The sequence below is a fragment of the Chiloscyllium plagiosum genome, chromosome 11, assembly GCF_004010195.1.
Source record: "Chiloscyllium plagiosum isolate BGI_BamShark_2017 chromosome 11, ASM401019v2, whole genome shotgun sequence".
Classification (NCBI taxonomy): Eukaryota; Metazoa; Chordata; class Chondrichthyes; order Orectolobiformes; family Hemiscylliidae; genus Chiloscyllium; species Chiloscyllium plagiosum.
In genome coordinates, this window is record NC_057720.1 from 76,397,891 (window position 1) to 76,402,963 (window position 5,073).

Here is a 5,073-nt window from a genome sequence, read left to right on the forward strand (position 1 = left end):
ACTCCTTTTGGCGTGTGCTTTATTTTTCCCCTCAGGATCAATCTGACTTACAGTTCTGGTTGTCAGATTATAGGAAGGATGCGGAAGCATTGGAAAGGGTGCAGAGGAGATTAAACAGGATGTTGCCTGATATGGAGGGAAAGTTTTATGAGGAAAGGCTAAGGGACTTTGTTAGGAAGAAGAAAGTTGAAAGGTGACTTAATAGAGACATACAAGATGATCAGAGGATTAGGTAGGGTGGACAGTGAGAGCATTTGTCCTTGAAAGGTGATGGCTAGCATGAGGGGACATAGCCTTAAATTAGGGGGGGGGGGGGTGATAGACATAGGTAGGTTCTTAACCCTTTAGTAATAAGGGCGTGGAATGCCCTGTCTGCAACAGTAGACTCGCCAACTTTAAGGGCATTTAAATAGTCTTGTATAAACATATGAATGATAATGGAACAGTGTAGGTTAGATGGGCTTCAGATTGGTTTCACAGGTCAGTGGAACATTGAGGGCTGAAGGGCCTGTACTGCGCTGTAATGTTCTAAATGGGAGTAGATTAATTTAGGATATGTGATCGGCATGGTTGAGTTGGACCTAAGGGTCTGTTTCCGTGCTGTACATCTCTATGACTCTTTGATCCTCTGGTACATATTCTTGCAGAGTTCGTGCGCCACTCTCCCGCACTCCGCAATCCGCCTTTTCCAAACCACCCTTGTGCTGTGTCTCTGTGAACGCCCGGCTTTGTAATTGATTGACTCGCGTGAGTGGAGACTCGGGCTAAGACAAAGGCAGGAGTAGGAGCACCTCGCAGTAACTCGGGTACGTACGCTTATATTTGGGGGTGCTAGGAGGAGAAGGGATGAGCAGTAGCTGAAACCTGGGCTATTACAGGATTGAATTGACTCGAAGACAGACAAGGTCAGACTGGGGCGAAGCTGCCATAATACATGAAGCAGGGCTGTAACAACTCTCTCTCTTTGTCATAAGGCTTGGGTGGTTGATGCTGGGGATTTTGCTGTCATTCTGTTGGGGAAATGTTCGTGAACTGTCTCTGACGCCCTCCCGCAAACCCAAGGTCAAAATGTTGATTTTTAAATGAGGCTTTCATTGCCCACAAGCTCTTGATACTCCCTTTTCTTACATTGAATGCACCATCAGGCCCTTCGAAGCGGATTGTTTATGCCCGGCTCTACCCTCCGCCCTCTCCCATCCCATTCCAACTGTCCCCTTCACCAGAACCCTTTGTGCTTGACCGTTTTATTTGGTTCTTCTTTAGGGTGTTGTTAACAGGGTGATTGGGTTTGGGAACAATTGGATTTTTTTTTTAAAAAAGGGCCTTCAATATTAAGGATTGTGGGAGATATTTCAGCAGGGATTCAAGACTGTCTAAAACGCAGAATAGGAATGAACATTAAGCGGTTGGGGGTCATATCTTGGCTCCGATTGTAATGAGTTTGGGTTCGACCACACCTGCAGTTCAATGTGCAGTTTTGGACTCCGCCTCAGGAAGGTTTTGTGCCTTAAGAGGTGGGGCGACAAATGTTGATCGGATTGATTTTTGTTTTGAGGGCTGTCTTGAGTTGAAGGTTAAGTATGGAATGGGCCTGCATTCACCTCAGTTTGGAAGAATGAGGAACAGTGCCATGTTGTGTAAATTCAGAAAGGTATTTGACCTGGCGGATGCTGAGAGGCTGGTTTCAATGTCAGAGATTGTAGAGCTAGGAATCATAGTGTTCAAGTAGCTGGCTGCTAATTACAGACTGATACAAGCCTTTCTTTCACTCGAGTTTGGTATTTTTTGGAATTCTTCAGCTCAGAGAGATGTGGATGCTCCATGCTGACTATGTTCAGGACAGAAGTAGATTTAAATGGTTGGGCACAATGGGAATAGGGTTGGGAAAATGGAGTTAATGCTGAAACAGGCTTGAGGGCAGTTGAGTGTCGTGCTGGAAAAGCATAGCAGGTCACGCAGCATCTGCAGAACAGGAGAATAGACATTTCAGGTGTAAGCCCTTCTGATAAAGGCTGCTGTCTGTTCTGCTGTGCTTTTCCAGCACTACACTTTCAACTCTGATTTCCAGCATCTGCAGTCCTCACTTTCACCTAGTTGATGGCAGTCTAGTCTATTCCTGCTTCTATTTCTTAGATTTGTATTGATCACTCATTCTCACCTAGCTCCCCCGAATCATGGGTTATTTGCTTCGGTCACTGGATTTGATAGTGAGGTCTACAATCTTTAAAGTAAGGAAATGCCTTCTGCACTTATTAGTGACTTTCCTGGCTTGTACTTATAACCCTGGCTTTTGAATTCCCCCGCATGTGGAAATATGTTTGTTTCCAAATCCTTTGTTTTCTATAGACAGAATTCTTTAAAAACTATCCTAGCCTGAACTTGGTTATTACAGACTGAAATTTCATAGTCATACAGACCCTTTGGTCCACCTTATCCTTGCTAACCAGATATCCTAAATTAATCTAATCCCATTTGCCAGCATTTGGCCCATATCCCTCTAAACCCTTTATATTCATATACACATCCATTTGCCTTTTAAATGTTATAATTGTACCAGCCTACATCACTTCCTCTGGCAGCTCATTTTACGCACACACCACACTGTGTGGAAAAAAATGCCCCTTTGGTGTCTTTTTTTTAATCTTTCCCCTATCATCTTAAATCTATGCCCTCTAGTTTTGGACTTCCCCAAAAGACCTTAGCTATTCACCCTATCCATGCCCCTCATGATTTTATAAACTTCTATAAGGTCACCCCTCAGCCTCTGATGCTCCAGGGAAAACAGCCCCAGCCTATTCAGTCCCCCTATAGCTCAAACCCTCCAGCCCTGGCAACATTCTTATAAATCTTTTCTGAACCCTTTCAAGTTTCACAACATTCTTCCTATAGCAGGGAGACAAGAATTGAATGCAGTATTTCAAAAGTGCCCTAACCAATGTCCTGCAACGTGACATCCCAAATCTGATACTCAATGCACTGACAAATAAAGGCAAGCACACCAAACACTTCCTTCACTATTCTGTCTAGCAGCGACTCCACTTTCAGGGAAATATGAACCTGCACTCCAAGGTCTCTTTGTTTGGCAACACTCCCCAGGAACGTACCGTTAAGTGTATATTCTATCCAGATTTGCCTTTCCGAAATGCTGAGGACAGACAAGGTCAGAGTGGGGCACAACTGTCATATATGGAAGCAGGGCTGTAACTAACTTGCCTTCCAAAGCCATAAGGCTTGAGTGGTTGATGCTGGGATTTTGCTATCATTCTGTTGAGGAAATGGTTCATGAACTGTCTCTCCCACCCTTCTGCAAACCCCAACTCAAAAGCCTGTTCTGCCATTCAATGAGATCATGGCTGAATTCCACAAACCTGCCTTGGGCCCATATCTCTTAATACGTTTTGAAGAAAAATGTATTGATCTCAGATTTAAAACAACTGATCTCACATCCACTGCCATTTGTGGAAGAGTTCCAAGCCTTTACCACCTTTTTGTGTGTAGCTGTGCTTCCTGAATTATCAGACACTAATTCTCAGACAATGCCTCGAATTCTAAAATTCCCCAACCAGTGGGAATAGTTTATCTTTATCTTCACTGTCTTTTCTTGTTAATGTCTTGATGACTTCAATCAGATGACACTACCTTTTTTTTAAATTCTAGAGAACCTATGTTGTACTCCCTCCAATATTATCCTTCCTAAGGTGTGCTGCCCAGATCTGCTCAAAGCACTCCAAGTGGGCTCTAATCACCCCTTTTGTATAACTGCAGCTTAACTCCTGCATTCCTGTACTCCAGTCCTCCTGATATGAATGATAATAGGTTTCTTGATTATTTTCTGCATGAGTTATACTTGAGACTTTTGTAAATGAATAGTTTCCACCCAATTTTCCTGTGTGAGTGGACAAATTCCAGTCTCCTTTCACTCAACCATTTTGTATAAAGCTAATGCTTGACTTGAGATAAGAATTGAGTTAAGATTATCTTTGAGTAACTTGGTCATTGATAATGTTGTTTGTACCTTGCACAGCTCCCCTCCCTCCTTTTCTGTGTGGCTTGAAACACTTTTTAGAGGTAACAAAATGACAAATTTTGATTGTTTTACTCACTTCCTCAATAAAAGTAACAATTTCATTTAGTTAAGTATGCTATGGGCTAGGGTATGATGCATTTAATGGAGTATATGACAATTTGCCTTCTCCATGGAAATTGAGATTTTTAAAATATAAATCTCATCTCTATCTCTTTACACAACATACCTACCACCTTTTATCCACTTCAGAGTTCGTCATGTTCTGCTTCCTTTCTCCCCTTCCCACTATTAATCCCATAATCCACCACAGAACACACCAGATGGCCTCCTTCTTTAGAGACCACCGTTTCCCTTCCAATATGGTTGAAGATGCCCTCCAACACATCTCATCCACACCCTGCACCTCTGCCCTCAAACCCTACCCCTCCAACCGTAACAAGGACAGAACCCCACCGGTCCTCACCTTCCATCCTACCAACCTTCGCATAAACCGCATTGTCCGCCGACATTTCCGCCACCTTCAAACGGACCCCACCATCAGAGATATATTTCCCTTCCCACCCCTTTCTGCAAAGACTGTTCCCACTGTGACTACCTGGTCAGGTTCAAGCACCCCCTACAACCCACCCTCCCATCCTGGCACCTTCCCCTGCCACCACAGGAATTGCAAAACTTGCACCCACACCTCCTCCCTCACCACTATCCAAGGCCCCAAAGGAGCCTTCCACATTCCATCAAAGTTTCACCTGAACATCCACCAATGTCATTTATTGTATCCGTTGCTCCCGATGCGGTCTCCTCTACATTGGGGAGACTGGATGCCTTCTCGCAGAGCGCTTCAGGGAATATCTCCGGGACACCCGCACCAATCAACCCCACCGCCCTGTGGCCCAACATTTCAACTCCCCCTCACACTGTGCCGAGGACATGCAGGTCCTGGGCCTCCTCCACTCTGCTCCCTCACCACCCGACGCCTGGAGGAAGAACGCCTCATCTTCCGCCTCGGAACACTTCAACCCCAGGGCATCAATGTGGACTTGACCAGT

At 44.6% G+C, this 5,073-nt stretch overlaps 1 protein-coding gene across 1 annotated transcript in view; it reads left to right on the forward strand.

The window, feature by feature from the left end:
- The first annotated feature begins 702 nt into the window (after positions 1 to 702).
- The window catches only part of mgst3a (microsomal glutathione S-transferase 3a), a 25,598-nt gene continuing 21,227 nt past the window's right edge, over positions 703 to 5,073 (forward strand). Inside the window, exon 1 of the mRNA XM_043699852.1 lies at positions 703 to 806. The gene's annotated coding sequence lies outside the window, so the exon portion shown is untranslated. The remainder of the gene's footprint in view (positions 807 to 5,073) is intronic.